Here is a 25,447-nt window from a genome sequence, read left to right as displayed (position 1 = left end):
TTAAATTAGGCTTTTATGACAGAGAGAAACCTATTAATCCACACTGTAGAGTCAATCATTTATTTCTTCTTATACAGTCATTACTTGATTACAGTTTAATGGAGAGTAACACATTTAAAGCTCATTTAATAATATTTATGTAAAGCAAATTATTCCTTTTACAAGAAAACAAGCCGATAAAGATTATAAATGGATTTCCGAGTGTCCACCAGCATTAACCTGCCAGTGAATTACATACAGAAGAGTCCTACAAGGTCTAATGTATCAAAGCAATTAGCGTTTAAAGGAGAGTTAGTCATAGATTATCATTAGAGTTCATTTACTGTGTTTTTAAAAATATATACTAGATTTTATTTCATGACATTTCCCATATCACTGATCGTATCTTCAAAGCATTTAAGCTGCCACTTTATGACAAGTCCGTTTGATCACCGCTGATCATAAGATACATAATCAACTGTAATTTTTGTTTAAACCCGGCAGCAAATGCTCAATTTCGCCATCCAAGATCAATTAGGATTTACAAAGTTTTCTTTGAATTCAATGAACAGTTTGTATAAGCGACGGATATGTTGGGTCTTCCTATCTGGTTAATTCTTTTCTATTAAATGTTTCCTTAAAGGGGCTAAACAGACTTATTCTACTGATGACTAGAGATGAGCGAATTAATTCATAGCAAATACAATTCATTTTAAATTTTCTAAAAAACTTCACATTCCACTGTATCTGAATTTGTTCAGAATTTCACTTGCGTTCATGCAGAAAAATGGTAGTAATAATAATCTTTATTTATATAGCGCCAACATATTCCGCAGCGCTTTACAGTTTAACAGTTTCAAACACAACAGTCATAAGTAACAACGTTAACAATACAATATTTAAAGCACAATAAGACGACCCTGCTCGTGAGAGCTTACAATCTACAATGAGGTGGGGGAGATACAAAGCACAGGTGTGTATTTACAATGATGTATTTACAATGATGGTCCAGCCATCTTCAGGGGGAGGGGGATAGATGGAGATAGTGAATGGGCTACAAACATAGTAACATAGTAACATAGTAACATAGTTAGTAAGGCCGAAAAAAGACATTTGTCCATCCAGTTCAGCCTATATTCCATCATAATAAATCCCCAGATCTACGTCCTTCTACAGAACCTAATAATTGTATGATACAATATTGTTCTGCTCCAGGAAGACATCCAGGCCTCTCTTGAACCCCTCGACTGAGTTCGCCATCACCACCTCCTCAGGCAAGCAATTCCAGATTCTCACTGCCCTAACAGTAAAGAATCCTCTTCTATGTTGGTGGAAAAACCTTCTCTCCTCCAGACGCAAAGAATGCCCCCTTGTGCCCGTCACCTTCCTTGGTATAAACAGATCCTCAGCGAGATATTTGTATTGTCCCCTTATATACTTATACATGGTTATTAGATCGCCCCTCAGTCGTCTTTTTTCTAGACTAAATAATCCTAATTTCGCTAATCTATCTGGGTATTGTAGTTCTCCCATCCCCTTTATTAATTTTGTTGCCCTCCTTTGTACTCTCTCTAGTTCCATTATATCCTTCCTGAGCACCGGTGCCCAAAACTGGACACAGTACTCCATGTGCGGTCTAACTAGGGATTTGTACAGAGGCAGTATAATGCTCTCATCATGTGTATCCAGACCTCTTTTAATGCACCCCATGATCCTGTTTGCCTTGGCAGCTGCTGCCTGGCACTGGCTGCTTCAGGTAAGTTTATCATTAACTAGGATCCCCAAGTCCTTCTCCCTGTCAGATTTACCTAGTGGTTTCCCATTCAGTGTGTAATGGTGATATTGATTCCTTCTTCCCATGTGTATAACCTTACATTTATCATTGTTAAACCTCATCTGCCACCTTTCAGCCCAAGTTGCCACCTTTCAGCCCAAACACACAAACATAAAATGACTTTGATTAGGGAACGTGATAGGCCGCTCTGAAAAAATGTTTTGAGGGTGTGCCTAAAACTATGCAAATTGTGGATGGTCCTAATATCTTGGGGTAGAGCATTCCAGAGGATTGGTGCAACGCGGGAGAAGTCTTGGAGATGAGAGTGGGAGGTACAGGTTAATGTTGAGGTTACACAACAATAAGTCACCCCAAAGGGTAACTTCAATGAAGAGATCCAGGGAGGTATAGATTAAGGCTTTATTAAGGAACCAAAGTAAAAAGCATAAAAAATGCCCAAGCACCTAAAAATAAGGTGGAGGCTATGCGCAGTATATTAGTATGGAACATCACTTACAAGGTAGTATACATATAACAATACATAGGCTAAATATATATATGGCTGACCAAGCATGCCCAAAGTATGGCCACAGTAGTAATTACCTAAACGGTTTGTAAAATCATATCTACCTGCAGACAGCACAGCACTCCACCTCACCCCAATGCACGTTTCGCACCAGGCTTCTTCCGGGGGCGACAGATCTCGAGTTCCCGCTTCTGCACAGGGGGAATCTTGAGCCATCTCTGCTGCGGTCTCCCATTCTTATCCAGCCGCAGTGGAGTCTGCTCAGCAGGGATGTCGGTCCCAGCGTCTTGCTCAGTCTCACTCTGTGCAGAGAGTTACTGCTGCTTCTTCAGCTTCTGCCATTAAAGCCAGTGCTGGTCAGCAGCGAGCGGACTTCTCTGGGACTAAGTCCTTGTCTGCACACACTGAGCATGCCCAGGGCAAGATCTCCCGTTGGAGATCGAGGGTCATGTGCTCAGGCTCTGCAGCACATTCCATTGGTCCTCTTGGCAGGTCTTGGAAGGGCAAAGTTTCTGTGGCCACTTCCTGTGCTGCAACTATATAAACTGCGCATGACCGCACGGCCATGCGCTAGTGTACAATTGTTAATGTGTGTATGTTGTGAGTGCAAGTCGTCCTTGGATACCCCTACCCTATTGAATGACTGTTCGCGGAAGGTATATGGTTGCTATCTAGCGCCCGACTTATCCTACAGCACGAATCACACATTACAGCGTCCAGTTGCTGTGACCGCCAGTACGGCGCCGTGCACTCCCTCTGTGCTTTCCTTACCCAAGCCTGGGTGGTTAGTGGCGTTCGTCAGTGCGGCACCGCATGCACTCTTGTGCCTTAATATTGTTGTTTAGTTTCCTTACACACCCAGTTGCGGTGTTGTGCCAGCAAGGGTCTAATCGGACTTCAATCCTAGTTGGGGTTGAGTTCGCTGACTACTTGCTCGCGCTCTATGTGCGGTACCGCGGTCCTGTGACGCAACAGGATCGCTTCCTTCACGCTGGGTGAAGTTTAACCCACGTGTGTATACTTATGAGTACCGCCATATAGTCCGTCATTACTTGGCAGCAGGTTCCATCTCTGCACGGTGGACCCCGGGCTGCGAACGCACCATACTCTATCTGTCCTATTATTTGGTGCGTTCCGCTAGCCCTAACATTACACTAGTGCCAGGGTCTGGCTAGTAATGACGGACAAACAGCAATCCTTGCGGTATATCCAGCAGCTGGAGGGTAGGTTGGCGGCTCTTGAGAGCGCAACCTCAGCTGTGGATGTTACCGCAGTTGCTGTACAGGCTGCTAACGTGGCTGCAGCAACCCTGTCCATTGCCACCCCTGCTCCAACATTTTCTCGCCTCCCGCTGCCAGAAAAATTTTCTGGTGATAGCAAATTTTGTAGGGGATTTGTGAGTCAGTGCTCTATTCACCTCGAGCTCCTGGCTGCACGTTTTCCCACAGAGCGGGCTAAGGTGGGATTTATAGTGTCTCTCTTGTCGGACAGGGCATTGGAATGGTCTACGCCGCTGTGGGAGCGTGGCGATCATGTGGTGCAGAGTGCTCCGCTGTTTCTGAGCGCTCTGAAACAGGTCTTTTTAGGACCTCAGGTCACCCATGATGCTGCGCTCCAGCTGCTGGCATTGACTCAGGGTGAGTCCTTGGTCAGTCATTTTGCCGTCCAATTCCGCACTTTAGCTTCTGAGCTGGATTGGTCGAATAAAGCTCTTATCCCCATATTTTGGAGGGGCCTGGCTGACCACGTTAAGGACGCTCTGGCGACTAGGGAGGTTCCTGCCACACTGGAGGAGTTAATAACTGTCTCCACTCGAATTGACCTCCGTTTTAACGAGTGGAGGTTAGAGCGAGCCCAGTGTAGGCAGAGGTTTCGGCTGGCTCCTACCTTCGCCAAACCTCTGGAATCTCCGGTCCTGGTTCCTGAGTCACATGAGGCCAGGGAAGTGTCACAAGCGGGATCTAAGTCCCGGACCGCTTGTGCACTCAAGGTCTGTCATGTTTGCCAGCAGTCAGGACATCTAGCCACCAGATGTCCTCAGCGGTCGAGGAAACGTCAGCGTCTAGTGGTAGTAGGTGGAGGTACACTAGACACGGCGACGTTTGCCTCTAAATTGTCCTTTAAGGGGACAATTACTATAGGCTCATTCTCCCACTCAGTAGAGCTCTGCGTGGATTCTGGCGCGGAGGGCAATTTTATGTCTTCTGCCTTCGCCCAACGTCACGCAATACCCCTGGTTATGCTAGCTCAACCAGTAACGGTACGAGTGGTGAATGGGTCGACACTGCCCTCACAGATAACACACCAGACCATCCCTTTTACTCTGTCCATGTCGCCATCTCATCAGGAGATTATATCTCTGCTCGTCATTCCTGAGGGAATTGATAAGGTCCTGTTGGGAATACCTTGGCTACGGTACCACTCTCCTCATATCGAGTGGTCCTCTGGCAGAATCCTGGGATGGGGCGAATCTTGTGGGGGTAGGTGTCAGAGGGAGTGCGTTCAGGTTGCTACTACAGAGGTACCCGCAGATCTTTCCTCTCTCCCCAAGCAGTATTGGTCTTATGCAGACGTGTTCTCCAAAAAGGCGGTGGAGATCCTTCCGCCCCATCGCCCCTATGACTGTCCTATTGATCTCTTGCCTGGTGCTGAGCCTCCCCGGGGTCGAGTCTATCCGCTATCTCTCCCGGAGACGGAGGCAATGTCACAGTACATCCAGGAAAATCTGGCAAGAGGATTCATTAGGAAGTCAGTGTCACCTGCTGGGGCAGGGTTCTTCTTCGTGCAGAAGAAGAATGGGGAGTTGCGTCCATGCATAGACTACAGGGGTCTTAATGCCATCACCGTTAAAAATAAGTATCCTTTACCCTTGATATCTGAGCTCTTCGATAGGCTTAGGGGAGCAAGGGTATTTACTAAACTAGATCTGCGGGGTGCTTACAACCTGATTCGCATCCGTGAGGGGGACGAATGGAAGACGGCTTTTAACACCAGGGATGGGCACTATGAATATCTGGTGATGCCCTTCGGGCTCTGTAATGCCCCAGCCGTTTTCCAAGACTTTGTGAACGATATCTTCCGGGATATGCTTTCCACCTCGGTCGTAGTCTATCTGGATGATATTCTCATCTACTCTCCAGATATTGACTCCCACCGGAGAGATGTTTGCAAAGTCTTCCACCTCCTACGGGCAAACTCCCTCTATGCCAAGTTGGAGAAGTGTATGTTTGAGCAGGAGTCCTTACCTTTCCTGGGCTACATAATCTCTGCCCAGGGATTGGCTATGGATCCTGCCAAACTACAGGCTGTGATGGACTGGCAGGAACCCCATTCTCTTAAAGCGGTGCAGCGCTTTATTGGGTTCATTAATTATTATTGCCAGTTCATTCCGCACTTCTCAACTTTGGTAGCTCCCTTGGTTGCCCTCACCAAGAAGGGGGCGAATCCCAAATTGTGGTCTGAGGAGGTCTCCAAGGCCTTTAACTCTATAAAGTCACACTTCGCTAGCGCTCCCATCCTACATCGCCCCGATGTTGATAAGCCATTTATCATGGAGGTGGATGCCTCTTCTGTTGGTGCTGGAGCAGTCCTCTTCCAAAAGGATGCTCAAGGTCGGAAGCATCCTTGCTTCTTTTTCTCCAAGACCTTCTCACCAGCAGAGAGTAATTATTCCATCGGGGACAGGGAGTTGCTAGCCATGAAGTTGGCTTTCTCGGAGTGGAGACATCTCTTGGAGGGAGCACGTTTTCCCTTCCAAGTCTTCACAGACCATAAAAATTTGGTGTACCTGCAGACAGCACAGCGGTTGAATTCTCGCCAGGCCAGATGGTCCTTATTCTTCTCCCGGTTTCATTTCACCCTCCATTTTCTTTCTGGGGAGAAGAACATTCGGGCCGACGCTCTCTCTCGCTCTGTTGTGTCATCTGCGGAGGAGGAGGAGGAGCCTCGGCTTATTGTCCCCACCGAGAGCTTGAGAACTGTGGCCCCGGTTTCGCTAGAGTCTGTGCCCCCCGGCAAGACTTTTGTTCCATCCAGTTTGCGACCGGAGGTTCTCTCTTGGGCACACTCGTCCAGGGTGGGTGGACATTTTGGTACCAAAAGGACATCTGAGTTACTGGCGAGGACATACTGGTGGCCGCATATGGCTCGTGATGTCGCAGAGTATGTTCGGGCGTGTGTCTCTTGCGCCAAGAACAAGACTCCTCAGCAACGGCCAGCTGGTTTGCTTTATCCTCTGCCGGTGGCGGACAGGCCCTGGGAGAAGGTCGGGATGGACTTTGTGGTGGGCTTACCCAAGTCTCGTAACTGCACCATTATCTGGGTGATCACCGACCATTTTTCCAAAGTGGTGCACTTGGTGCCTCTTCCACGGCTACCTTCCGCACGGGCGTTGGCTGTCTTGTTCGTCAAGCATATCTTTCGCCTACACGGTATGCCAGACAAAATTGTTAGTGACCGGGGTCCCCAGTTTGCGTCTCGATTCTGGAGAGAGCTTTGTCGTCTACTCTGTATTGAGTTGAATCTCTCCTCGGCATATCATCCCGAGACGAATGGGTTGGTAGAGAGGGCCAACCAGACCTTGGTCACATATTTACGACATTTTGTTTCTGCCAGGCAGGATGACTGGGCATCCTTGCTACCGTGGGCAGAGTTTGCACTTAACAATGCCGTGGCCGACTCCACCGGTCAGACTCCATTCCTCCTAAATTACGGCCAGCATCCGCGTGTTCCTGTGCCCATGCCTGTGTCTTCTGCTGACTCCAGGGTGGCAGACTGGGCTGTGGAGGCACGGGACACTTGGGACCGCACGCAGGATGCCATTCGGGCCTCCGCCGATGTTCATCGGTGCCCCGCTCCAACCTTTGCTCCTGGCGACTTGGTGTGGCTCTCCGCCCGTAACATCAGGCTGCGAGTTGAGTCCACTAAGTTTGCTCCTTGCTACTTGGGTCCCTTCAAGGTTCTCGAACGGGTTAATCCTGTGGTCTACCGTTTGGCTCTTCCTCCACGCTTGGGTATCACCGACACCTTTCATGTGTCCCTCTTGAAACCCGTATACATGTCCCGGTTTTCTGAGTCATCTGCCGGGACATCGGGTTCGTCTACGGACGATTACGAGGTGAACGCTATTTTGGGGTGTAAGGTGGTACGCGGCAAAAAGTTCTATCTGGTGGATTGGAAGGGTTATGGCCCAGAGGACAGGTCATGGGAGGGAGCCTGCTGAAAACATTCGGGCCCCACAGCTCATTGCTGCCTTCGAGCGTAGCGAGGCCCAATGAGGGGGGGCCCTAGGAGGGGGGGTAATGTTAGGTCTCGAGTTCCCGCTTCTGCACAGGGGGAATCTCGAGCCATCTCCGCTGCGGTCTCCCATTCTTATCCAGCCGCAGTGGAGTCTGCTCAGCAGGGACGTCGGTCCCAGCGTCTTGCTCAGTCTCACTCTGTACAGAGAGTTACTGCTGCTTCTTCAGCTTCTGCCTTTAAAGCCAGTGCTGGTCAGCAGTGAGCCGACTTCTCTAGGACTAAGTCCTTGTCTGCACACACTGAGCATGCCCAGGGCAAGATCTCCCGTTGGAGATCGAGGGTCATGTGCTCAGGCTCTGCAGCACATTCCATTGGTCCTCTTGGCAGGTCTTGGAAAGGCAAAGTTTCTGTGGCCACTTCCTGTGCTGCAACTATATAAACTGTGCATGACCGCACGGCCATGCGCTAGTGTACAATTGTTAATGTGTGTATGTTGTGAGTGCAAGTCGTCCTTGGATACCCCTACCCTATTGAATGACTGTTCGCGGAAGGTGTATGGTAGCTATCTAGCGCCCGACTTATCCTACAGCACGAATCACACATTACAGCGTCCAGTTGCTGTGACCGGCTGACCGCCAGTACGGCGCCGTGCACTCCCTCTGTGCTTTCCTTACCCAAGCCTGGGTGGTTAGTGGCGTTCATCAGTGCGGCACCGCATGCACTCTTGTGCCTTAATATTGTTGTTTAGTTTCCTTACACACCCAGTTGCGGTGTTGTGCCAGCAAGGGTCTAATCGGACTTCAATCCTAGTTGGGGTTGAGTTCGCTGACTACTTGCTCGCACTCTATGTGCGGTACCGCGGTCCTGTGACACAACAGGATCGCTTTCTTCATGCTGGGTGAAGTTTAACCCACGTGTGTATACTTATGAGTACCGCCATATAGTCCGTCATTACTTGGCAGCAGGTCCCATCTCTGCACGGTGGACCCCGGGCTGCGAACGCACCATACTCTATCTGTCCTATTATTTGGTGCGTTCCGCTAGCCCTAACACTCCTTCCTTGTATGTTTAATTTGTACCAAATGTATTTGATCTTCATTCTCAGTGCTCATTCAACTTTATTGATGACCTATCCTTGGGATAGTGTATCAATGTCAGATTGGTGAGGGGGTCTGTTATCCAGCACCCTCACCGATCAGCGTCAGTTACATTACGCTCAATGCGCTGGGCTTTATTCACTGTTTACATCTGGCTGCCACCACTGGAAACAGCTTGACAGTAGAGGTACTGTGTTTCGGACCTTCATTAATCTGATATTGATTACCCATCCTAAACAAAAGCCATCAAAATTCTAAGTTTGGACAACTCCTCTGATATGTTATTTTTATATGGATTTTTCCCAAACCATCTAAACCATAAGATATATATATATATATATATATATATATATATATATATATATATATATATATAGAGATATATATATATATAGAGATATATATATATATATATATATATATAGTCATCATTCTGACAAGTAAAACCTTTCTATATTCTCCCGTTGGACAACACTTTCTTCTCTTGTATTTTGGAGGCTTAATATTTTATAGGGTCCTTGAGGCTTAAGGTGAGAAAGGTGAGAGCAATTTAAAAAAATGGGCTTCACTGATGATTCACTAATGGTACATTACATATTGCTGAGTTATATTTACAGGTTATAAGAAGGATGACATATGGAACTATAATTCAGCATTTCAGCCTCAGTAGAAGAAAGTGTATCAGACCAACAATGCAAATGTTTCAAGTTTTCATCTTCTCTATTCATAGCAATAAGTCAGAATCCAGCTTTAATATTCATGTGAAATAAAAAATATGACTATGTGCCACGAAGTTGAATACCCCTATGATAACAATGCCATTGTTAAAGCTCGTGAACAGGGAAATGTTACTGTAGGGACACAGACACATCTTCAGATAGAAATCCAAGGTTTTGTTTTCTAAAGCACTAAAGTCTACATTCACATAAAACATCTAAGAATGCTATAAAATGTGAAAACTGCAAGCAAGAATGACCTCTTCAATTTCATATTTACAACATAAGAAATCCATGTCTCATAGTCCCCCCAGAGGATTAATGTTCCCCTATAAGTTTTCTGATAACTTCATAATTTTGGAAGCCCAATAGCTCTGCCATCAGCTTGCCATTCCAATAATTTCATTACGAAAATACTTATATGTAAATGAAATTACTTTAAGGTTCAATCATTGAGTCTTAAAAAATGAGGTAAGTTATTGCTCTGAATTTATTCTCGTTACTACTAAGAACTCTTTTTTATTTTTTTAAAACCAACTAGAGACTTAGACCTTTTTTTAGTGCTCCTTTTAATGGTCCACTCACATAGCATAATTATGAGAGCATCAAAGAATAAAAGTAGCCATACTTACCAATACCTGGTCATAATAATCATGCACTGCACGATGCGGCAAGTCCCAACGATAAAAAGGTGGAGGCAGCACAGGTGCAAAATACTAATAAAATAACCACTTACACACCACCAATCATTGAGGTGGTGGGTGCCCAGTATTCTAAATTATTTTATCGGGCACCAGTCACATAGACACGTGTAGTGCACAGTGTCTGGCCAACAGCCTATTGGGTATGCCCACACTATTACATCAGGCGGGCCCCCCCAGCACAATATACTGTAAGTGCACGCCACAAGGACAGACACCCCAATACCCCTCACCAATATTCCAGAGCATTGCTGCACCCTGCAAAAAAGGAAGAAAAAACACACAAGAAATTAGGTTTATGCCCTGCAAAGCCCTGCACATGGGACCAGATGACCATGAGAATAGTCATTATCGGGAAGGTCCCGTCCACTATTTTGGTCTTTAAATATCTCATTTCCATGTTCCAGATGCATATATACCTTTTGGAAGGCATAATGATTCATTCTGTAGTTCCTTGTTATGTTTGCTAATGACAGGTGTTATGAAGGCAATCCAGAAACACAGTGTGCTTAGCGATCAGAGCGCACACAGTGATCTGACAAATACCCAAAAATACAAGAACGAGCTCTGAGACGTGGAAACTCTGTAGACTGCACACCTGATCCTATCCTAAACACAACTAAAAGCGGCTGTGGATTGCGCCTAACAACTACCTAGGCAACTCGGCACAGCCTAAGAAACTAGCTAGCCTGAAGATAGAAAAATAGGCCTGACTTGCCCCAGAGAAATTCCCCAAAGGAAAAGGCAGCCCCCCACATATAATGACTGTGAGTAAGATGAAAAGACAAAACGTAGGGATGAAATAGATTCAGCAAAGTGTGGCCCGATATTCTAGGACAGAGCAAGGACAGTAAAGTGAACTTTGCAGTCTACAAAAAACCCTAAAGCAAAACCACGCAAAGGGGGCAAAAAAAACCCACCGTGCCGAACTAACGGCACGGCGGTACACCCTTTGCGTCTCAGAGCTTCCAGCAAAGCAAAAGACAAGCTGGACAGGAAAAAAGCAACAAAAAAGCAAAAAGCACTTAGCTATACAGAGCAGCAGGTCACAGGAACAATCAGGAGAAGCTCAGATCCAACACTGAAACAATGACAAGGAGCAAGGATAGCAGCATCAGGCGGAGTTAAGTAATGAAGCAGTTAACGAGCTCACCAGAACACCTGAGGGAGGAAGCTCAGAAGCTGCAGTACCACTTGTGACCACAGGAGTGAATTCAGCCACAGAACTCACAACAGTACCCCCCCCTTGAGGAGGGGTCACCGAACCCTCACCAGAGCCCCCAGGCCGACCAGGATGAGCCGCATGAAAGGCACAAACAAGATCGGAAGCATGAACATCAGAGGCAAAAACCCAGGAATTATCTTCCTGAGCATAACCCTTCCATTTAACCAGATACTGGAGTTTCCGTCTAGAAACACGAGAATCCAAAATCTTCTCCACAATATACTCCAATTCCCCCTCCACCAAAACCGGGGCAGGAGGCTCAACAGATGGAACCATAGGTGCCACGTATCTCCGCAACAACGACCTATGGAATACATTATGTATGGAAAAGGAGTCTGGGAGGGTCAAACGAAAAGACACAGGATTGAGAACCTCAGAAATCCTATACGGACCAATAAAACGAGGTTTAAATTTAGGAGAGGAAACCTTCATAGGAATATGACGAGAAGATAACCAAACCAGATCCCCAACACGAAGTCGGGGACCCACACGGCGTCTGCGATTAGCGAAAAGTTGAGCTTTCTCCTGGGACAAGATCAAATTGTCCACTACCTGAGTCCTGATCTGCTGCAACCTATCCACCACAGAATCCACACCAGGACAGTCCGAAGACTCAACCTGTCCTGAAGAGAAACGAGGATGGAACCCAGAATTGCAAAAAAATGGAGAAACCAAGGTAGCCGAGCTGGCCCGATTATTAAGGGCGAACTCAGCCAACGGCAAAAAGGACACCCAATCATCCTGGTCTGCAGAAAAAAAACATCTCAGATATGTTTCCAAGGTCTGATTGGTTCGTTCGGTCTGGCCATTAGTCTGAGGATGGAAAGCCGAGGAAAAGGATAGGTCAATGCCCATCCTACCACAAAAGGCTCGCCAAAACCTTGAAACAAACTGGGAACCTCTGTCAGAAACAATATTCTCAGGAATGCCATGCAACCGAACCACATGCTGAAAGAACAAAGGTACCAAATCAGAGGAGGAAGGCAATTTAGCCAAGGGCACCAGATGGACCATTTTAGAAAAGCGATCACAGACCACCCAAATGACTGACATCTTTTGAGAAACGGGAAGGTCAGAAATGAAATCCATCGAAATATGTGTCCAAGGCCTCCTCGGGACCGGCAAGGGCAAAAGCAACCCACTGGCACGAGAACAGCAGGGCTTAGCCCTAGCACAAATCCCACAGGACTGCACAAAAGTACGTACATCCCGTGACAGAGATGGCCACCAGAAGGATCTAGCCACTAACTCTCTGGTACCAAAGATTCCAGGATGACCAGCCAACACCGAACAATGAAGTTCAGAGATAAGTTTATTAGTCCACCTATCAGGGACGAACAGTTTCTCTGCTGGACAACGATCAGGTTTATTCGCCTGAAATTTTTGCAGCACCCGCCGCAAATCAGGGGAGATGGCAGACACAATGACTCCTTCCTTGAGGATACCCGCTGGCTCAGATAAACCCGGAGAGTCGGCCACAAAACTCCTAGACAGAGCATCCGCCTTCACATTTTTAGAGCCCGGAAGGTACGAAATCACAAAGTCGAAGCGGGCAAAAAATAACGACCAAAGGGCCTGTCTAGGATTCAAGCGCTTGGCAGACTCGAGATAAGTCAAGTTCTTATGATCAGTCAATACCACCACGCGATGCTTAGCTCCTTCAAGCCAATGACGCCACTCCTCGAATGCCCACTTCATGGCCAGCAACTCTCGATTGCCCACATCATAATTACGCTCAGCGGGCAAAAACTTCCTGGAAAAGAAAGCACATGGTTTCATCACTGAGCAATCAGAACCTCTCTGTGACAAAACCGCCCCTGCTCCAATCTCAGAAGCATCAACCTCGACCTGGAACGGAAGAGAAACATCTGGCTGACACAACACAGGGGCAGAACAAAAACGACGCTTCAACTCCTGAAAAGCTTCCACAGCAGCAGAAGACCAATTAACCAAATCAGCACCCTTCTTGGTCAAATCAGTCAATGGTTTGGCAATGCTAGAAAAATTACAGATGAAGCGACGATAAAAATTAGCAAAGCCCAGGAACTTTTGCAGACTTTTCAGAGATGTCGGCTGAATCCAATCCTGGATGGCTTGGACCTTAACTGGATCCATCTCGATAGTAGAAGGGGTAAAGATGAACCCCAAAAATGAAACTTTCTGCACACTGAAGAGACACTTTGATCCCTTCACAAACAAAGAGTTAGCACGCAGGACCTGAAAAACCATTCTGACCTGCTTCACATGAGACTCCCAATCATCTGAGAAGATCAAAATGTCATCCAAGTAAACAATCAGGAATTTATCCAGATACTCACGGAAGATGTCATGCATAAAAGACTGAAACACAGATGGAGCATTGGCAAGTCCGAACGGCATCACTAGATACTCAAAATGACCCTCGGGCGTATTGAATGCAGTTTTCCATTCATCTCCTTGCCTGATTCTCACCAGATTATACGCACCACGAAGATCTATCTTAGTGAACCAACTAGCCCCCTTAATCCGAGCAAACAAGTCAGATAACAATGGCAAGGGATACTGAAATTTAACAGTGATCTTATTAAGAAGGCGGTAATCAATACACGGTCTCAGCGAACCATCCTTCTTGGCTACAAAGAAGAACCCTGCTCCCAGTGGTGATGACGATGGGCGAATATGTCCCTTCTCCAGGGATTCCTTCACATAACTGCGCATAGCGGCGTGTTCGGGCACGGATAAATTAAATAATCGACGTTTAGGGAATTTACTACCAGGAATCAAATTGATAGCACAATCACAATCCCTATGCGGAGGTAGAGTATCGGACTTGGGCTCTTCAAATACATCCTGATAATCAGACAAGAACTCTGGGACCTCAGAAGGGGTGGATGACGAAATCGACAAAAATGGAACATCACCATGTACCCCCTGACAACCCCAGCTGGATACCGACATGGAATTCCAATCCAATACTGGATTATGGGTTTGTAGCCATGGCAACCCCAACACGACCACATCATGCAGATTATGCAACACCAGAAAGCGAATAACTTCCTGATGTGCAGGAGCCATGCACATGGTCAGCTGGGCCCAGTATTGAGGTTTATTCTTGGCCAAAGGTGTAGCATCAATTCCTCTCAATGGAATAGGACACCGCAAAGGCTCCAAGAAAAACCCACAACGTTTAGCATAATCCAAATCCATCAGATTCAGGGCAGCGCCCGAATCCACAAACGCCATGACAGAAAACGACGACAAAGAGCATATCAAGGTAATGGACAGAAGGAATTTGGACTGTACAGTACCAATGACGGCAGACCTAGCGGACCGCTTAGTGCGCTTAGGACAATCAGAAATAGCATGAGTGGAATCACCACAGTAGAAACACAGACCATTCAGACGTCTGTATTCCTGCCGTTCAACTCTAGTCATAGTCCTATCGCACTGCATAGCCTCAGGTTTAACCTCAGGCAGTACCGCCAAATGGTGCACAGATTTACGCTCGCGCAAGCGTCGACCGATCTGAATGGCCAAAGACAAAGACTCATTCAAACCAGCAGGCATAGGAAATCCCACCATGACATCCTTAAGAGCCTCAGAGAGACCCTTTCTGAACAAAGCTGCCAGCGCAGATTCATTCCACTGAGTGAGTACTGACCATTTCCTAAATTTCTGACAATATACTTCTATATCATCCTGACCCTGGCACAAAGCCAGCAAATTTTTCTCAGCCTGATCCACTGAATTAGGCTCATCGTACAGCAATCCGAGCGCCAGGAAAAACGCATCGACGCTACTCAATGCAGGGTCTCCTGGCGCAAGAGAAAATGCCCAGTCTTGAGGGTCGCCGCGCAAAAAAGAAATAATAATCAAAACCTGTTGAATAGGATTACCAGAAGAATGAGGTTTCAAGGCCAGAAATAGCTTACAATTATTTTTGAAACTTAGAAACTTAGTTCTATCTCCAAAAAACAAATCAGGAATAGGAATTCTTGGTTCTAACATAGATTTCTGATCAATAGTATCTTGAATTTTTTGTACATTTATAACGAAATTATCCATTGAAGAGCACAGACCCTGAATATCCATGTCCACACCTGTGTCCAGAATCACCCAAATGTCTAGGGGAAAAAAAAAAAAGTGAACACAGAGCAGAAAAAAAAAAAAATGATGTCAGAACTTTTTCTTTCCCTCTATTGAGAATCATTAGTCGGCTCCTTGTACTGTTATGTTTGCTAATGACAGGTGTTATGAAGGCAATCCAGAAACACAGTGTGCTTAGCGATCAGAGCGCACACAGTGATCTGACAAATACCCAAAAATACAAGAACGAGCTCTGAGACGTGGAAACTCTGTAGACTGCACACCTGATCCTATCCTAAACACAACTAAAAGCGGCTGTGGATTGCGCCTAACAACTACCTAGGCAACTCGGCACAGCCTAAGAAACTAGCTAGCCTGAAGATAGAAAAATAGGCCTGACTTGCCCCAGAGAAATTCCCCAAAGGAAAAGGCAGCCCCCCACATATAATGACTGTGAGTAAGATGAAAAGACAAAACGTAGGGATGAAATAGATTCAGCAAAGTGGGGCCCGATATTCTAGGACAGAGCGAGGACAGTAAAGCGAACTTTGCAGTCTACAAAAAACCCTAAAGCAAAACCACGCAAAGGGGGCAAAAAAAACCCACCGTGCCGAACTAACGGCACGGCGGTACACCCTTTGCGTCTCAGAGCTTCCAGCAAAACAAAAGACAAGCTGGACAGAAAAAAAGCAACAAAAAAGCAAAAAGCACTTAGCTATACAGAGCAGCAGGTCACAGGAACAATCAGGAGAAGCTCAGATCCAACACTGAAACATTGACAAGGAGCAAGGATAGCAGCATCAGGCGGAGTTAAGTAATGAAGCAGTTAACGAGCTCACCAGAACACCTGAGGGAGGAAGCTCAGAAGCTGCAGTACCACTTGTGACCACAGGAGTGAATTCAGCCACAGAACTCACAACAGTTCCTGCTCTATCCAGCCACCTAGACATAGGCAAAGCCTCCCAAAGAAAGCAGCCATGGTTTTTTGAATCCTGGTCAACCCATTTAAAGCATATAAGGTAAATCCTTTATTGTGTTTCCAATCCCAAGTCTTCATTGTCCTATCATAGCCAAAAAATGCTACAACGTACACATTATACACCGACATAGCTTGAATGCATTTTCATAAAAATGCCCCATTATCACTGAGCGGCAATCGCCGGCTTTCCAGCTGGTGGAACATTCTTGTTCATGGGTTTCTAGACAGGAAATATAATATTTGTTCATGCCAAAACTGAACAAAAAGCATGAGGAGACATTTGCGAGTTTTCTCTTAATTCTTCAACTTGGAGAAAAATACACAAATTGTAAACAGCAGTGAATAGTGGATTTATCAGGGCAGGACCTGAGTAGATGAGAAATGGAGAATAGGTTATGTGACCAGCTAAAATCCATTCTCACGCCACCATCTTTCACCCATAAAGTTCTGCTGTTTTCAATCTGCTCAGTAAGTCAGAGCCCATTCTGTTAGACACACTTCTAATCGGCTTTTAGTGTGAATAATATTACTGGTTAAAAGTTATGGATCCAAGGTATTCATTTCATGAAATTTTCATATGTCGAAAAACATTCATACTTAAAGTATGAAATACAATACTCCAGTTCCAGAGTTTCTAGTTTTAGTTAGATTTTAATAAAAGTAATTTACCCCAAATGTGGGGTAACTGTATCAATTACAGCGTAGTTTGGAAAAACATTGGAAATGGAAATATATGTTTTGGAAAAAAAAATTTCGTCGATTTTGATGCTTTTTGAAACCCCTTTAAACTTTGTCTTCTCACCTCGATCTCATGTACAACATAAACACTTTACTATAGGCCACACTATTTGTTTATATACAGTATTGTGCCTCATTCTCCTCCAGAAGAAATGCTTCCATCTGAGAATATAGTTGGTAAATGGCCCTCCATCGCAAATGCCATTTTATTTTCTTGTGGACTTTGTCTGAAGGAAGGAACCCAAGGAACCCATGGCGGCTTAAGAGCATAACATACCTACCATTTTTTTTTTTTTGCACCATTTTGGGACTCCGTGTCAATTTTTTCAACAAACTCTATAAAAATGAATTTTTTTCAGCACAAAAAATAGGCAAAATGATAAGAAAGTCACAAACTTTTGTAATAAATGGCATTCAAATGCATTGAAAATGCAGATTTTTTTAGCATGCCATTTAAAATGCAGGCAGAAAAAAGTCTGAGCGAAAGTAATATTTAAACCCTGGGGAGATCAATTTCCTAAATTCACATAATTAACAACAGATGATAAAAATTTTCACTTCCTCTTCCTCCTCTTCCTGCACTTTGATCTCTGCGCAAATCACAGAGCACAATACTCTCATAAAGAAGTGAATAGATCACTTTTTTGACTGTGTTCTTATGTTCAGTTGTATGTTGTCAAGCAAAGTTTTCAAGAATGCTTTCCCCTAAGACTAGGGTTACATGACAGTATTTTCTCTCACCATGATTCAGCCGATCATGCTAAGCACACTCTGATCAGAGTTTGATTCAAGTTTGCCCCGATTCTCTCGGATGAAGAGCAGACGGAAAAAAAACATTTCTTCATTTTGTCGATTCTGTCAGTGAAAGGGACTGTCCTCTGAAATCACCCGAGTGCAGTCTGATATATTCCTCACATTCATTGACTTGCATGGCCGAGTGCGATCCCAATATCAGCTCAAACTCAGGCATACAGCAATTTTTACCTCATACCTTGAACCTGGAAATTATAGGCCAGTAAGTCTAACCTCTATTGTTGGTAAAATATTTGAAGGGTTTCTGAGGGATGTTATTCTAGATTATCTCAATGAGAATAACTGTTTAACTCCATATCAGCATGGGTTTATGAGAAATCGCTCCTGTCAAACCAATCTAATCAGTTTTTATGAAGAGGTAAGCTATAGACTGGACCACGGTGAGTCATTGGACGTGGTATATCTCGATTTTTCCAAAGCGTTTGATACCGTGCCGCACAAGAGGTTGGTACACAAAATGAGAATGCTTGGTCTGGGGGAAAATGTGTGTAAATGGGTTAGTAACTGGCTTAGTGATAGAAAGCAGAGGGTGGTTATAAATGGTATAGTCTCTAACTGGGTCGCTGTGACCAGTGGGGTACCGCAGGGGTCAGTATTGGGACCTGTTCTCTTCAACATATTCATTAATGATCTGGTAGAAGGTTTACACAGTAAAATATCGATATTTGCAGATGATACAAAACTATGTAAAGCAGTTAATACAAGCGAAGATAGTATTCTGCTACAGATGGATCTGGATAAGTTGGAAACTTGGGCTGAAAGGTGGCAGATGAGGTTTAACAATGATAAATGTAAGGTTATACACATGGGAAGAAGAAGGAATCAATATCACCATTACACACTGAATGGGAAACCACTAGGTAAATCTGACAGGGAGAAGGACTTGGGGATCCTAGTTAATGATAAACTTACCTGGAGCAGCCAGTGCCAGGCAGCAGCTGCCAAGGCAAACAGGATCATGGGGTGCATTAAAAGAGGTCTGGATACACATGATGAGAGCATTATACTGCCTCTGTACAAATCCCTAGTTAGACCGCACATGGAGTACTGTGTCCAGTTTTGGGCACCGGTGCTCAGGAAGGATATAATGGAACTAGAGATAGTACAAAGGAGGGCAACAAAATTAATAAAGGGGATGGGAGAACTACAATACCCAGATAGATTAGCGAAATTAGGATTATTTAGTCTAGAAAAAAGACGACTGAGGGGCGATCTAATAACCATGTATAAGTATATAAGGGGACAATACAAATATCTCGCTGAGGATCTGTTTATACCAAGGAAGGTGACGGGCACAAGGGGGCATTCTTTGCGTCTGGTGGAGAGAAGGTTTTTCCACCAACATAGAAGAGGATTCTTTACTGTTAGGGCAGTGAGAATCTGGAATTGCTTGCCTGAGGAGGTGGTGATGGCGAACTCAGTCGAGGGGTTCAAGAGAGGCCTGGATGTCTTCCTGGAGCAGAACAATATTGTATCATACAATTAGGTTCTGTAGAAGGACGTAGATCTGGGGATTTATTATGATGGAATATAGGCTGTACTGGATGGACAAATGTCTTTTTTCGGCCTTACTAACTATGTTACTATGTTACTATGTTACTATGTTACCGTCTCTGTTGGACGGCCCTGTCATAGCATTCGTTTGAGTGTGATGTGATATTTTGTCAGATCGTACTTGGAGTGAAGACATGGTCATCTGCATGAGCCTTTTGGATGAGCGAATCTGCCAAAATTCAAAGTTGGCAGAGTCTTTTGAATTAGGCAAGGAAATTAGATTTGCCCAAATATACTGGATGAAAGTTAAATGGGCATCATAAACATAGATAAAGCAAAACATAAAAATATTATTCTCACCAGACCTGCCGTGCTATGATACTGTCTGATGGGTTTCTTGGGTCCGATGGTTTTCTTTGGTCCGATGTGGTGTCTCCTTCTGTTTTGTGCATTGCTACGTAGCAAACGTTTGCGCTGAGTAGGACCGTGTTGTCACGATGTCATGATTCACGTCACAAGTCATGACGTCACACTGAACACCCTAGTAGCCTTCACACAACGTCATGATGTTCACCTTGATGTCATGATATGTTTAAAGCCAGAGAAAGACAATGCCCCAGACAGGAGAAGAAGCTGTGCAAGATCCAAGAAGATCGAGTCCGTACAACAGGACAGGTGAGGGTCACATGAGTATAATTTTTTTATTTTGAACGCCTTCTTGACTGTAATTTGGCAGCATCTGGAAACCATTTTTCAGAATTTGTACAAAGCAAATTTGAATTCAGACACATTGTATATTTTTGTAAAATTCAAGGGAAATTTGATTCACCTCGCACTGATTCGCTCATCTTTGTTTCCCCCTAATACTTCTCAAAAAATTACATTATTTATATTTTCATATGGTCAACAGCTGAAATTATAGCCTCTTATATGTTCAATATAGACACAACTAAGTTACAGAACAATTTCCTGAGTGTTTAGCTGGAAATTCAAAACAAGTAATATAAAATGAATCACCCATGTGAGATGTAGGGGCGGAAAAGGCCAAAAATGCCTCTTGGCATCACCCATTCATGTTAAGTCGTTTATTGGAAATAAATCACATAACTGACAGTTTCTGTAAATCTCACACACTGTATAACACCATAACACCGTATACCTCATCTGACCTTAACTTTTCCTTTGAGAACAGAGAGACGGGGAATCTACAGGGGTCAGATTTGTTTTTGGGCCATTCAATAAATTCATTTCTGCATCTGAATTATTGAATATTCAATTATTTGAAGAGATAAATATCTAATATTTTATAAAAAAAAACATTTTAGAAATGCAAAAACCAAATCTCTTCACATGATCTACACAGATCTGTATTTTCTTTATAGTTACTGCTTCTGCTTACCTTCATGGCTTTCTTCTAAAGGGTTTCTCTGGTGAAAACAAGAGATGTTTGCAAGTTCTTTTTTTACAGGACAGCAGTGCAGTGCTAGTGCATTTGTTTGGAGGCTTCAGCAGGTAAACATCTCTGCTTTGTTCTCTGTGACTTTTTTGAATTTTTTGGAGGATTTTTAAGTCCTCTTTTTGTGTTGGTGAGCTTTTACTCAATGTTTAGCGTTACGACTGGCAAATTGTAAGGACCCTTGACGCGGGTTGCCAGCTTACATATTGAGGCCCCAATATAAACCAATACCTTACATACATTGATATGTGGTTTTCTTTTTGCACTTTATCTTGCAGGGCGCAGTCGGACCAAGATGGCTCTGTAAACTATTGGCCCCTGTTCACACAGCATGCTTTTTGTAGCACTGGGCAGCCCGCCTGTATGTGCGTTACTAATAGGTTGTAAACCAGATGCTCTGCATTGCTTGTGTGAATTATGCCATATACAGACTGGTATCTTTTATTGTGCACTAATGCCAAACAGCCAACACTGGATTGAAAGTGGTTGTTTCATTGGTATTTTTTGCACCTGTGTGTTTGCCATCATTTATCGGGTCCGCTGCGCCCTGCTGGTGCATTTGTTTGGAAGCTTCAGCAGGTAAACATCTCTGCTTTTTTCTCTGTGACACCTATACACAGGGTACAGTAGGTGACAGCTCATTGATTGGTGGTGGATAAACCACTGAAAAGCGGATTGAGACACTTTAATTGTTGTTAGAATGGAACTGCAGTGCACAGGCTCAACCAATGCTCCATTCATTCCCAATGGGATTGCCATAAAGAATAAATGGAGCGGCAATCATTCCATTTTGTAACAGGTAACTTCAGGAATAAAAATTCCTTATTCTGCTGATTGGTGAGGGACCTTGCAGTCGGACCCCTTCGATCAATATGTTAACTAATTTTTACCAGAAAACCACTCTAATTTATAAGGCCAGTTTTACAAATGTGCCATAGATTCCATACTATCATCTTCTGCATTGTTCTCTTCAGAATTTAGATTAGGGTGCAGCTTGGGTGCCTTAAAAGAACACTTCAATAATAAAATTGATATGCTATGTTATGCCTGATACCAGAGAGGGCAATACTCAATGATTACCAAAGATAGAAAATTCATGCACCACTCCTTCACGTGAGTTAGCATATTTTCCATATTTTCTGATAATGTCCTTATCTGGTTATTAGGTTATAAAGCAGGTACCTGTCTTTAGCAACCCTTCATGGTATTGTTTGGTTGCTTCACAGCTGCTTTAATGCCTATTATACCCTTCCCATACTGCGTAGTTTTGCTCTACATGAACAGTGGCATCAAGTGGCTGTGGCAACCAGCCTTAAATGATCATGTTAGGCCTTGTAGATTTATTACTGGGAAATCATTTTGTCATGCTACAATTTATGTTTGAACTTTATTTTTTTTCTGGTTCTTTTACTTGTTTGTTTCTTTTAATTTGCTTTTCTTGACCATGCCTCTGTGTTAAGATTTGGTTTGCCAACCTGGTACTTGTTGACATCCACCTGGTACTGAACCGTACTTATTACTGACTAAGTTCAGTTATTTCCTCCAATTTGTTGCATTTTTATTGATTTTCTTAGGGAAGACGCATGGTTTTGCTTCTGACCATGTCACAGCCCTATTGTTACAGATCTGCAACACAGGACTAAGGTAGAAGGGGGAAAACTGACCCTGCACTATGACTAGGCTGAAACACTACGATGGAGTGGGCGACCCATTCCTTGCGAATAGACTCACCGCCGATCCTAGGTTAATCTCAAGTGAAGACCTATAGATTAAGGGAAGGGGTAACCTAAAAGAACTAAGGACTGGGTACAAAAACGGGTCACCTCCTAGTAGAAAACATAGAGAAGGCTGCAGAAACCAATAGAAAACAGAGACTAAGGCTCGCAGAACCAGAGGTACCATTACTGCACAAATAACACACACAGAACACTAAGCAAAGCACCAAGCTAGAGCTCAAGCAGATTAACACTGTTGTCCAGCATGGACTGTGAGGCAGGTGCTGGTTAATAAAGAGTGAAACAAAAACCTGGCCCAAGACAAACCGAGCACCAGAGGAAAAAGAACAGAAGCCAGAACTCCACAAGAAAATGGCGGATAGTAACAAACTAAAAAGATTCTAACACCTATTGCTGCCATTTTTCATGACTGCTTTGGGTACCGCATGGCATTTAAGTCCATATTTCTGAGCAGACGGTGAATGGTAAAAACCTTGGTGTTCCTTTGACTTCTCAGCATCAGATTGCTTAGATAAGTAAATTTCTAGTACACAAGCATAAGGCAATTGCAATTTAACCTGCTCGAATATTCTTGTCATCACAGTTCAGCTAGGCAAGAATGATAAAATGTGTAATTCAACTCAACACAAAGATTCTTCGAATTGTGAAATGTGTCGTGATGGAAAAATGGGTTTGCCCATAGTAGTAAGATTGGCAAATGCTTTTGTAGACATTATGGGAGACATTTACTTAAGTCAAACATTTCTATGTTGTTGTTAATGAAAAGAACAATTGATTAAAATGTGACAAATTTTGTAAGAGACATAGCCCGCTAAATAAATTTGTCACATCTGTCTGTGTCCCAGAAAAGCAAATCACTTTGCCCAGTGAACAAAACAAGGTCCAAAAATACAAGGTTGGTGAAGTTTGATGTGGAAGAACACAGAGCCCGGACCTCAACCTCATTCAACAACTTTGGTATGAACAAGTATTCAGCTTCCCTCCATGTCATCTTCAAGCAGTCTGGAGCAAAGATGGCGTCTATGCTTTGATGCAGAAGGTCCAATGAAGAGAAAGGAGGTCAAGCTTCATAAACATGCAGGAATGTTTATTAGCGGATAAGTACGAATAGCCGTGCAAAAGCTAAACTATCATGATAGAGACAAGGTTAAAACATCAACGTGTTTCAGGTGCATAACCCCTTTATTTCTTTAGTGTGTGTAGTATCCCAATACTTTTGTCCTAAAAGTGATAAATCTATATAATTATGTATACAGACTCACATTTACAGGCTTAGAGTCACTCTAATCTAAACCACTTCACGATACAATTCGCTGGAAAGATGACCTTTATTTCCTAGAAGAAGTCTCACTGTTGCCACAAGTTTTCCACCATGGCTGGTGTGAAGCTTTACTCATTACCGGAGCACCGTTCTCACTTCCCCTATATTCTTTTTTCTTCACAATCCTATGAGAAACTTACTCCGAACACATTTTAAATCTTGCAGGTGCGAGACTGATTGTTTTTCTTTTAGACAGGATAGAGCCGAGTCTTAAATTAAAGGTCCATAGAGATGGAAGAATGAGTTCAAGAAAAGCCTGGTGAGTTTTATTTTCTTTTATTTTACTTTTATATATATATTTCTTTTTTTTACCAGACTCATTCTTTAGTCTAATGTATTATTCAAACAGCCAGATCTCCTCACATTATCTATTCTTTTGTACAAATTGCCTTGACTGTTTTTTTTTTCTGCTTCCCCTCTCCCTCTTCCTCCTGATCACATAATACAAAGTGGAATTATCTGCTAGTTTTGGAGGCAAATTGATGCAGTGATATTATTTGAAGGGATGTAAAATTGTTTCAATTGTTGTGAGGCTTTTCTCTCACAGCTGCACCCGCTCCTTTCAGCTTCTGAATAGATTTCTCTCCTATTTAGATACGACCCTGATCAAAAATGAAGATATATAATACGTAATTTTTTTTTTTCCCTTTAGAATATTTTTTTCAGATTCATTCCCTTTTCTCATTTACACAGAGAGAAAAGAAAGCAGGGGTTTGATCTATAATCTGTCAACCTGGAAACAGTTTGATCTGTTAAAGGAGATTTCCATGCTTGGGGTATACATAAAGTGACTGCAGACTTGTAAATCCTCATTGAACGCATGGTGCATACTGTCAGGAAACTCTTTGATGCCGGCAGTGGGGAAAGGTGGTCAAGTGAACGCACGTATGTGATTTGCATACTTTCGGACACATTCTGACTAGACATGTCTGACCTTACTCAATAAGCTTGCATTAAGCGAGGTTGCTCACGTCTAGTTGGCATGTGACCGCATATATGCAAATTGAATACTTACGGTCATGCGTTGCCTGCTCCAGTGCCGGTGTTCTTCTGTGAAGATTCACAAGTTTGCACCATCTCAAACAGTGACTGAAGACTTATACCCGGACAACACCTTTCAGATGTAATTCCAGGCAATGAAAAAAAATTAGCACTGCGTGATCCACAACAGAGGACCCCAAAAACTTCTAAATTGCTGTAGTCAAGCTACTAAGTGAAATAGAATGCTACAATAAGACTTTATTTTTGCATTTCTGCCTTTTTTGTCTAGGTTTTGGTGTTTTTCGTCTGCTTTTTTTGTGTCGTGGTTCGTCTTCACTCTCAGCATTTTTGAGGTTCATTTTTTAACAATGTAGCATGCTCTAGATATAGCATTTTTTAATAGGAATTTGTTTAGCAAAAATGCAAATAGAAGAGAATGTTTGACCCCCCCCCCAAAAAAAAAGCACTGCAAGCACTAAAAACCACAACAAAAATGTGTGACTGTCACTTTATGCAGCTTTTTTCATTAAGAGCAACTTAAGATTTGAGGTTTTTACAAGCAAATGTAACATCGTCTTTCACTCATAGTCATTTGATTGTAAGTTTAG

Source organism: Ranitomeya imitator, chromosome 3 (assembly GCF_032444005.1).
Source record: "Ranitomeya imitator isolate aRanImi1 chromosome 3, aRanImi1.pri, whole genome shotgun sequence".
In the NCBI taxonomy this organism is placed as follows: domain Eukaryota; kingdom Metazoa; phylum Chordata; class Amphibia; order Anura; family Dendrobatidae; genus Ranitomeya; species Ranitomeya imitator.
This window is presented reverse-complemented; position numbering follows the sequence as displayed.